Source organism: Oryza brachyantha, chromosome 4 (assembly GCF_000231095.2).
Source record: "Oryza brachyantha chromosome 4, ObraRS2, whole genome shotgun sequence".
NCBI classification, from domain to species: Eukaryota; Viridiplantae; Streptophyta; class Magnoliopsida; order Poales; family Poaceae; genus Oryza; species Oryza brachyantha.
In genome coordinates, this window is record NC_023166.2 from 16,997,482 (window position 1) to 17,009,377 (window position 11,896).

Here is an 11,896-nt window from a genome sequence, read left to right on the forward strand (position 1 = left end):
AAGCTGAGAGTGAGAGAGACTACAGCTAGGGTTTCTCAAGGTTTTGTTGGGCTTTAAGCCTATTGGGCCTCAAGTGTACTACATTTTAAAGTCTAAAATGACTCCTTGGGTCCCTGCTATAAACCCTCCCCCGACCCAAACCGGGGCCCCGATCCCGAATCCCTGTGTGGTGAAAAAATCCCTATAGGAGGAAATATCCCAAAAAGAAAAACGTGGTGAAACCCTTCCCCAGCCCCGGCTGGGCTTTGGGGTAGTCGTGCCTGGGCCGAGCCGCCGCGATGCCACTGGGCCACCGCTCTGCCACTGCCACAACTTGGTGAGAAGCTAAGAGTGAGAGAGAGGGGGAGAGACTATAAAATATGGAGATGAATCTTTTTTAAGTATGCTTGCTAAATGAGTAAATAGAAAGTGAAATTATGGTAGGCTATTAGGGAGGTTGTAACTCAAGAGATTTGGTGTGTTTAGGTCATGCATGCACGCAAGTGCTGCCAATGAAAGCAAGGTGTTATATCCCTTTCAAAGCTATAGTTAGTACCATTTCTTGTTGTACTTGATGGGCATGCATGTTGACACTAGGATTTGATCTGTTTGTCTGGCCGAATCCTACAAAAAGTCTTGTTGTGTGTATATATGCAATTGGGTCGCTTTAATTATATAGGTTTACTCTAGGAATTGTGTTGGAGTTAGTCTTATGCACAACAATTACAAAATCGATACATTCCATGTTCACAAATGCTTGTTGGTTTTAATAAATGTACTGTTAGTGAAGTGTAGATCAGTCCTGATTAGCAACCGCTTTTAGTCCCGATTATACAACCGGTATGCACGATCCGTAACTAAAAATGGATATTTATAGTATGAGGTCAACTAACGTCGCACTATCTTTAGTACCGGTTTATGTAACCAAACAATACTAAATACTATGAAGGTGTCGGACGTTTGACGTTGTACTACAAATCACCTTTTACTACCGGGTCTTATAACAATCGAGATATTTGTGTTTTGAGCTGTTCGACCAAATATCAGTTCTTCAACAGTGATGGTAGATAAATTTTGGTAACTATGTTTTAAAATGTAAAATATTGTAAAGTATTTTTAGTTATGATATAATGACACGACTTTGATACTACTAAGTAATCATTTATATTAGTATTACTTTAAAGGCTTGGCAACTTAAAATCTAAACTGGCAATAAACTTTTAATGATAGATAAGTTACTTGTGTAGCCATGGTGAGAGGCGTTCGTGCAAAAAGGTCGTAGATTCCAGACCAGACTTCAACTCGGATCCCATTGAGCCATGAAATGTCCTTAACTTTGGCTGATTGATGTGACCTGTATTACTCGAAAAACCAGCTTGATCAGTTTCTGACAAATTAAAAACAAATACGTACGTGCAGGTCAGACTGCAATAGCGCACGAGTACTTGTTTCTTTTATCTTGTCTAATATTTAACCATTCGTCTTATTTAAAAAAATTATACAAAAACTTAAAAAAATTAGTCACGTATAAAATACTATTTATATTTTATCATCTAGTAATAATAAAAATATTAATCGCAAAAAATTTCAAATAAGACGAATGGTCAAACGTTGGACACGGAAAAGCGAAAAATGAGTTTATTATGGTACGGAGGTATAAATTCTTTTCTCTTAGGCCTTATTTAGTTGCCAACAATTTTTTCCAAAAGGGCAAGTCGAACGTTTGACCGGATGATGAAAGAAGTTTTCAGATACGAATGAAAAAACGAATTTTACAGCTCGCATGGAAACCGCAAAACAAATCTTTTACTGTAGCACTTATGGCTAACCCTGCACTAATTATGCTCAAAAAATTCGTCTCACGATTTCCCCATAACTGTGCAATTAGTTTTTTTATTTTCATCTATATTTAATGCTCCATTTAAATGTCTAAAGATTCGATGTGATGATTTTGGAAAAAAATTTTAGGAACTAAACAGAGCCTTATTCCACACTACTCAATAAGCATATCTCAATCATATGGTGCTCTATCCGTCCTAAAATAAGATAACGATCGCTCGATTTTATTTATATTTAAATAAATTCACCTTAAACAATCATTGCATTGGATCGTGTGTAAATAAAAAAATAAATAGTATTCCAAGGATTCAAATTAGATGTCATGGTATGAGCATTCTCGTGTTGATTCCCATGATTATTATCACGCCAATTATTCTAATCAATCTTAAGCTTGGAAAATCTAGACACTTCAAAATACAAGAATTGACCATTGTTTTTACTAATACGGTATGTTTTGATCTTACTTTAATAAGACGGTGTCAATACCATTAGTGCCGTCCTCTGACCACGTGAGCATACTATAATGGTTTGGACGACGGCCCTATTCAACAACGACGCCAATGACGTTGGTGCGGTCAAAAAGCTCGCGTAATAAGTTTTTCTATGACTCTATTTATAAAATAAGTTTCTCGAAGGACTAGAATGTCCAAATTCTCCATCTCACACAATCTTCTCCTCGTGGTGTTCTCTCCTTCACTCTCTTGAAGTGATTTGCCAATACCTGGAACAAAGCTGTAAATGCTAATGTCAGGACTTAGATATATCAGGATATGTAGTCATGAGGTGTACAGACGAGTACATGATCTGATGATCCCCATACTGATGGAGCGACCACATATATGGCCGTACGTATACTCCATATTCATACGGACATATGGCCATTTCGGCATTTTCTTGGCCAGCGCCGACCACACCTGTCAGAGAGAGTACTGGCACCCGTTGACTCTGACAGAAAGATGCTGCCAGGGGTTACATTTGTGCTGCTCTGTTGGATCTCCACGGATATTCGTATATCATGCAAAGGGTAATACAATTTAATAAAAGAAACGAAAACAATATAGATAATGCAGCTTAATTAATTCATGTGTACGTACGTTCTCACGTTTCCTGGCAAAAGCAAAAGAGAAAGAAAAACAAATAGGTGTACTAAGGGGGTGTTTGTTTGTACGGCTAAACTTTAGCCCCTAGTCACATCAGATGTTTGGACAATTATTAAAAATAGTAAACGTAGTCTATTAATAAAACCGATCCATGATCTTGGGCTAATTCACGAGACGAATCTAATGAGCCTAATTAATCCTTGATTAGTCTATATGATGCTACAGTAAACATTTGCTAATTATGGATTAATTAGGCTCAAAAAAATCGTCTCGTGGATTAGCTCTTATTTATGAAATTAGTTTTTTATTAGTTTATGTTTAATACTTCAAATTAGTGTCCAAACATCCGATGTGACATGGGGCTAAAAAGTTTAGCCTCATCTAAACAACCCCTAATTACGTCTATTTACGTACCAAACTGTAGCAAAAAAAGAAAAGAAAAATCAAGCATGCCACGAGGCAATCACTCGTATATGTTAGCTGTTGCTTATGCTTATAAGCTAAAATTTAAATTTCTAAACTTAAATTTAGAGTTAATTTTAAGGATTTTTCATTGTAGTTTATGCTCCAACATTATTTTTAAATCGCTATAAACACACACATATATATAATTTATATACATAAATCATTTTTCATTTGTAAATATGTTTGTATTTTTCTTGAAAAAGCCAAAAGATGACCCTATTGCTAGCTGCTGACATCTCATGCATCCTTGTCCTGGCCAGGCTCCATGTGATCCCTGACCTTTTCTACTGGTCCGTTCCTCCATCGAAATGCTATTTCCATGTCCTCCCTGGGCTGTATAGTAGTGTTAGTCGCCTGCAGAGTGCAGGGGCATATCATTTTTCAGGTTTGTTGCATGCATGCATCTGGTGATCGTTCTGATCCGATCCGGTCTTCTGATCTATAGCAACAAACAGGAGAGCTAGCTAGCAAATTAACGATGATCTCAACAAGAGATTAATTCTTGGCAGGCATGTATGTCCCTGCCCGGCTCTGGCATGGGTCCGTAAGTAATTACAATTTGACATCTGACTGCAGGCACGCACTAGAGATTGCCTCACTAACTAATAACAGATCGAACAGGAACTGTACCCTAAGCACAGGACCATATATATGGATAATAATTGGAGCACTTGCAGTTACAGTACAGAGAGATTTTGACTTGTCAATGGGCCTCTAGCTAGAAGTTTGCAACCTTAAAATATTCAAGTTTAGTAAAAAATTCAAGATATATACAGTAGCAGTAAAATAATGGAAATGAAAACTGCATTATATCTGTACTTGCTCGTATTTATATTGACTTGTCATGTGCACACCATTTGCAGTGTCAGATCCCTGAATATTGAGCGCTCCTCCTATTGGCGCTCCTTCTGATCTCTCTCGAGTGCTGAATAATACTGATGTAATCATCCAATTAGCCCTTGACATCACCATCATTGGGCTCATAAAACTACGCCTTGTTCTCCTGGACAAAAAAATTACCACATGGATTAGTTTAACACGCCCGGATTTATTTGTTGTTAAGTGGCGTGATTAAGGGCCATGTTGACCTCATCACCCGCAAGTTGGAGGTTGGGAGGCCGGAAGGGTCGTTGCGCGCGGCGCCCCCGTTATTTTCCTATCTCGATCTCCCTGCGCTCCCCGCGCGCGCCGCCGCAAAAGCCAAAGGGAGGCAAGCTAGCGAACACGATGTCTGATATGATATATATGGGCGCGCGCGAGCAGCGAGCTTCAGATCTCCCATGCATGCCTGCCTGTCTGTGCTCTGCTCGATAGACAGCTATCGAGACTGCATTGGCCGGCCGGACAATTCCCATGCGTGAGTCGGCATCAACAGAACGTACCCGCGATCCGCATGTGCAGACGCCGTCCGTTCTTTACCTTGGTTTAATTTAAGGAGTAATTAATTAACAAACTGGCTATGTGCACAATTAATCGTCTCATTTGACCATATGGTTTTAGTTGTAGTGTTTCTGTTAGGAGAAATATATTTCTCTCAGTTCGCTATGCGCATGATAATCCCATTGTGTTTTCTTACGATCGATATGACATCCATGTAGGATTGGAGGTGGCAGATAAGAAGAGAGGAAATGGGAACACTACTGCCTATATATGAAAATGACGTCTATCTAGACACGAATATTAACCCGGGTTAATTATGATGCAGAAAAACAATCATAGGAAAGGGACTTATATGATATTCTCCGTCTCATTATGAACTAGCTAGTCGTATGCTATTTCTATCATATGTCTGGTTTAGAGTTGTCCACGTATATTGATCAGCCGAGAGTATATCAGGAGAAGATAGTGTCATTATCATCTTAGGACAGTGGATCAACGGCATGTGTTAGAATAAATGTTGAATATTCTAGTCCTATTAGGATGTAGTTAGACTTGAAGTTGTATTAGGTGATAGGGTACGAAGTTAATTAGTGTCAAACTATGTAACCCTACAACCATTTAAATAGAGAGTGGAAGCATCACACAATATAACCATAATAATTATAATGTAGCATATACACGGAGGGCGAGGGTGGCGACGAGGGCTTGAACTTGTAGCGGCTGGGTGCTATGTAGATTGTGGAAAAGTGACCATGAATCAGATCCGTCTAGGATTAGGCTTCAACTGAACCATGTTAATAAATATTGCGTATTCTTCTGTCATCATCTGATCTATTTGAATTGATATATAGCTGGAAATCTCACGAAGATTAATCGTGGTTCCGCTTTAACACGTACAAATGAACAAAATTTGAAAGCAATGGTGACAAGATTGAAACGATGTGCATCAAGGGCCCTGCTTGAAGTAACTAGTCCTCAGCCATTCTACGCCCTTATGCTAATAATATGTTGTATTATTACAATTTACCATGTTCATGCCAAGAGGTTATAAATTGTCAGGTTCATCAGTGTAAAGAAAGATATCTAACATTCAATTGTGGAGTTATCGGATCGTAACTCTGGGCATTGAGTGCTATAGATGCATAGATTTGTATCTGCTAGATTGAACGATGAGTTGCATGTCAAATACAATAATTACTACTTTCAAAAAGTATTTAATCAGTTCCACGCAATTGTGTGAAAAATTATGTGTGTATACACATACACATATATTATTCCATCCATTCCATTATATATATAGCTTACCTTTAGAATAGTAACACTTCGAAATATATTGAACACATAAAAATGATGATGCTAGCTAGGTTTATTATTGTACAAACCATCATAATATAAAAAACTGTTTTTATTTCAAATACATATTTTTATAAATATTATTGCTCACAGCATCATTTTAAAGACCGTGTTAAGATCTAAAGGTAGCTATATTTTGAATCGAAAGAAGTACCTCACAGATAAACACCATATATTAAGTAGTTGAGTTGGCACTAGCTTGAATCCCTTGCTGAGCTAGCTAGCACAGCAGAACTCTTGATGCACGGTATGGTTATTGGGACGCCAGTTAATTAGATCGATTTAATGAGTACTACTTGGGGTTTATATAAGATCAGAGACTAGTCTTTTGAACATAATGTACTTATAGAATAACCATGTAGCTTGCTTTGACAGAGGATTATATATTTGGTCTTCAATGCATTTCTTAAATTACTCTCAACTTCCACCAATTTCCTGGACCACTGGGCTAAGATTGGCCACATATACATAGACAACGCTCTGTATTCCATAATGTAAGGCTTCTGAAAAGTATACCTACCAATGCCAAAGTCTCGTAGAGACAGTATCAATACACAACTACGCATACTGATTGATCTATATATAACACTCCCGCCTTTTTTTTTCAAATCTGGACCAAACTGTGTCTAGCTCTTTTGGATTATTCTGTCAATCATGCATAGTCAGATCATATCGTACAAGTTGTTATGTCGGTTTAATGTAATTATATATTTTTGAAGTGATAAGCATGTGAAATTATTTTATATACATACCTATTTTGTTTTAGTGAAACCCATAAGCCACTCTTAGTTGTGCAACTTCTTGGTTTGATGAGGGACAAGTTTACAATTTGCCACGGTTGGAAATAGCTACTTGTCTATTTGCACAAAAATAATGGATCGCTTATCAATCATGTTTTCATCCTTCAAATTGTCGAGCAAAGCAAATGAATCAATAAGGCTCCTCATCTCTGCCGATGATGCCACAACAATTGGGGAACTGTGACCTGTGGTAGACAAAGAGGCGGAAGGCAGTGGCTTCTCCCAGATCCGGCAAGTCCTCAACCAAAGTCCACGAGGAAGGGCAGAGGATGCTAGAGCCCACGCACAGTGAAGTGGGAGGCCAGCATGAGGCATGGGGGCGGCTATGGGTTGTTGGTGCTAACTTTGGGAGGCGATGGACCAATGATGCTTACACGTTGGTCGAAGGAAGGTTGGTGCCAAACTAAAACCTAGTTCGGCCAGCAACATGATGGTTTAGGCATTGTGATCCTCCTATGGGGTGTTGTCTAGGCACCACTTCTTCCTTTACCGTTGGGCTTCTCTAGGTAAAAATCTTGTTTTATTTGAGACATTGCCTTTAGAGACGCCTATGTTGTCTCAACAAATGGCCCTCAACCCAGATGCTCTTTGGTTGTCACGATGGCAACATGTTCGTGTGAGATAAGAGTAGATCTTTCTTCTCTCTCGCCCTCTTCTTCTGCAACCCTTCTCTTTGATGACGCCCGAGAGTCCTCTAGGTTGGGAGATAACTTGTTAGAGAGGTTGGTGTTGGTTTGGGCGGTTACGTTGCTCCTAGCTTCATGTTGGTGGTGGTTCCATACGATGAATCATTGGATTTTCCTTCTCTCTCATTCTCTCTCCCTCTACGGTCCAAAGTCAGATGTCATATGTGGTAGGTCTGTACAAGCCTACAAGTGTCTGCGCGAGGCATATATGTTTGACTATATTGTAAGTCTAGCAGCGACTGACCTCACATATGCGACGGTTGGATTGGTGTTAAGCTCATTTCTTTGTGTTGTGTGGTGGTGCACGTGTGTAGTTACCATGTGGATACTGGATTGTTTTCTTTTTTTTTCTTGGTTATAGCATCCCAGAGCTATTATCTTGTATTTTCTTCTCGAGTAAAAACTTCGAACTGTTCTTTGTTCTTTAAGAAAAACTAAGAAGTGGGAAGAATTGCAAAATAATTCCAAGATAGTAATCGTTGTAATGGGAAAAGCAATGCACAGCACGTGAAAGTGAACATCTACTCCTACTAACCTAGCTATATAGGGCCTGAAACCGAGGATGTAGCTAGGATTTGTTAAGCACAAAGCCAGAACCCATGACAGATTCTTTCTCTGTTTGCTCGTTATCCTTGAACATATAGTACGACCTAGCTACGGTTCTTTTAATCAGATCGTACTCCTGTGCTAATAAAAAGGCTGGGTTATAACGAAATGGCATCATTGCTCTCATGAAATGCCATTTATATGGATCAGATCAAAGTGATGCCCTGTACAGAAGGCAATAAGTTTCAAATCAATTGACTTTTTTTTCTTTCTTTCCTCGCAAAAAATAAAAAAGGTCTTCCAGCTAGCATTCTCAGTAGTATGCTCATAAAGCATGATGCAGGGAGAAGAACACAGGCTCGGGAAGAAGTGCGCTGATTTGCAACTTAACACTGTACAAGTAAAGTGGCAAACATGAATTTTCACGGACGCAGATCGATCGATCGAGGGCTCTGCCAAATGTATGGACGAAAAGATCGAAGTCACGATGCGTCATGCAGTGGTCGACTATGCAGTTGCCAACTTTTCGGGTCTGGAGGCCACAGTATGCATGCAGGAGTGCTAGCCCTACCCGGTGCTGTCAGAGAAAGCAATCCTTGCGCCGAAGCATGCGCACGCACACACGCACTCTCAGATAGATGGATGGAACAATATGATCTGAGAGAGAGAGCGATGGGTAGTGTGACACTCGATGGCTCCAACGAACCGGCCGGCCGGCAGGCCACGCCCAGCATGCGTCCGCTCTGCTTGCCTGCTGCCTCCATGGACAAACCTGAATGAAGCTAAGCTTAGCTTACACGTCTTTTCCAGCAGGGAACATATGACTTTAAAGTTTAAACAACAAAAAATTTTGCGATTGCATGCACACTGCTTCATATATACCCGGCGTGTTACGGCGGTACGGCCTAGCTTACGGGTGTCCCCTCCATCGATCTCTTCTTCCTTCTTGATCATTGTGTGTGTGTAGAGAGAGATCGAGAGATCAGAGTGGTCCCTGGACAAAGGGGTGTCAGTGGGTTGGGTGGCATGGCACACAGCTCAGCTCATTCAAGTCGGGCACGATTGGCGGATCAAACACACAGACCGATGCATTCGACACCAGTGGTTTCCTGCCGAAACCAATCGACGTCGTCAACAATATAATGCAGTTCGTCCGTCTCTGTGTCTCCGTGTGATCATGTGTATAGTATTGTGATAATTTCCCTCTGGCTTCTATGGTTACATTTTGACAACTTTGAGTTAAATTAAAGTTAAGTTGTAACCAAATATAACTCGATTGTGTGGTCACCGAGAATCATCTTATGATAACCACTGACAGTATATTTAAGTATAGTGACTCGAAGCTGCCAGCTTCATCATATGCAAACACCAAACAACTGCATCTGATCTGTGAGGACGAGTCGATCGAGCATCTATCTGCACAGTACGGCAGCACTTTCAGAAATGGGAAATACAGCAGTCGCTTATACGGTACGGGCAAGAGGGCCCAAGATATATCATGCAGTAGCGGAGTATACTGGTAGCACGCAGTATGGTGCTAGTACGTACATGGAGTACACATTTATTGGCGTCAATAATAGCAGCAGCTGGGTGGTGGCATACGGATCTGCAGAGGCTTCTAATTCCACACCTGACACATGCATCATGGTGTTTTTCGTCTTTTATTTTCTTTTCTCTTTTCCCCTTCTCCCTCTGTCTCTGCATGCATGCATGCATACGGTTGGTCTAACGATGGGGCTGTACATGCATGCATTGCACACACAGAGGATGCCAAGAAGAAAGAGCAGTAAGCGCAGGCATGCAGCAGCCAAAGGGAAAGGTGAAACCTGACGAAGGCCAAAGGAGAAGGCCGCCCGGCTAGCTGAGGAGGCAGCCTTTTTGTTATCACAGAAGTTGCAAAACCAAGAGGGCCCATTCTTCTGCTGCCGAGCAACAGAAGAAGGAGCTTTCCATTTCCATGTAGCATAAAAGTTGCCTGCACAGCTGCACTGCCGAAGTAGTGCTGATCCCTTCTCTCCTTTTTCCATGGACCAACCTACCGTATACGGGTATATATATACGGGCCGTCTATTTCACGCGCATCATTGTACTTGAAAGAACCCATCACTGCTTACTGATAGGACTCAAAAAATTAAAATGCATATGCTTATAATTATTAAGAAGTAAATTTCCTTAGCTATGAGTAAAAGCTTAAAAATAATTTATGAATAGTGTGTGTATATATATATATATACACACACGCACGCGCATATCGATCTAAAAACAAAAACTGCAAAATAAAATACGATAAAAAACTCTAACATCAACTTTAAATTTAAATTTTAAAATTTAAATTTAAATTTATAAATATAAGTGCAAGCGAAAATATAGAGAGTTTTGCTTACGGCTAAGCTATTGTTCGCAGGCTCTAGAAACAAAGCATATATCCCATACAAATAGTCTTTTCCATGCCCTGACATATATATCACTAGATTGATGATTTTATGTCGCCATTACCGAATATGCAGGGGGATTATATGATGTCCCCAATTTTTTTCTGCCTTTAAAAATTAAATTCTTCCCTAACTAATTCATTTTAGGATGCTTAAAATCAAGCTCCAGATGATGATTCACGAATCATGACACATAACACACTAATATGCGTGCGTGTGCATAGGAAACAAAAGGCACTATGCAGCCAGCGATCGATCGAGTACGTGCGTACGTATATAGGTGCGAGTAACCTGGCCACAAACAAACAGCAAAAGGCAGAGAGGAGCGACGACGCGAGACGCGCGCGGAGACAGCGAGGCTAAACGAGCGAGCGCCCCGCGAAACAGGCGGCAGCAGCTAGCTAGCGCCGGCCGCGCGCGCGACCCCCACCAGTACCGCGCGCATGGCACGCAACGACGCGCGCCGAGACGGCAAATTAAGCCCGCAGTACTCGCCGGCGCGGCCGCGCGTGCGTGCCGTGCCGTGCCGTGCCTCGCGGGAGCCCCGCGCCTAACGGCACGCACGCTAGCTAGCTCGCGCACACGCGACGACAAGACGGGCGCCGCGCGTGCAATGCAACAACACGGGCGGCGGACGCGATCGATCGGGCTGGCTGCGCCCGGCCGGTCCGGGCAGGCATGCTAAGCTTGCCTCAATCGCATGGTGTGCGGTCCTGCCTCTGCCCGATGCGCGTGCATGGACCACGTAAGTGTATGTACGTATAGCCATGTGCCCTTTATATGTATAGTCTTGTTCGAGACGGATATATATATCGTCTATATAAGACAACGCACATGACATGCCCGCATGCATGGCATGAGTAGTGGCCCTGACTGGACCCGGATTAATTACCATCAGCGGCTTGTAGTACCAGCAAGATATGTGCAGCGTGTTGTATATGAATTCTAGTGCCTCCGTCTGAAAGTAATATTATTTTTGCTATATCTTCTTTGGTTGTATATGAATTCTACTACCCCGTTTAAAATAAGATTATTTTTGTATATCTTATTTGTCCCAAAATAATTTTAATTTTAAACAATTATTATTATATCAGAGTTCGCGAAAGTTAATTAAGAATAAATGGACTGAAAGTAGATAAAGTGAAGAATAATTGCATTAAGATTTGATAAAGTAAAGAGCATTATAGTATTTTTATTTCTTATTAGTATATGTGTGATGAGTACCAAATAAAGTTATTTTGATAGGGGAGAGAGTATAGCAAATAAGAAGTCGATCAGCTACTATATATAGTACAAGCTAGTAGACAGAGGTGTAC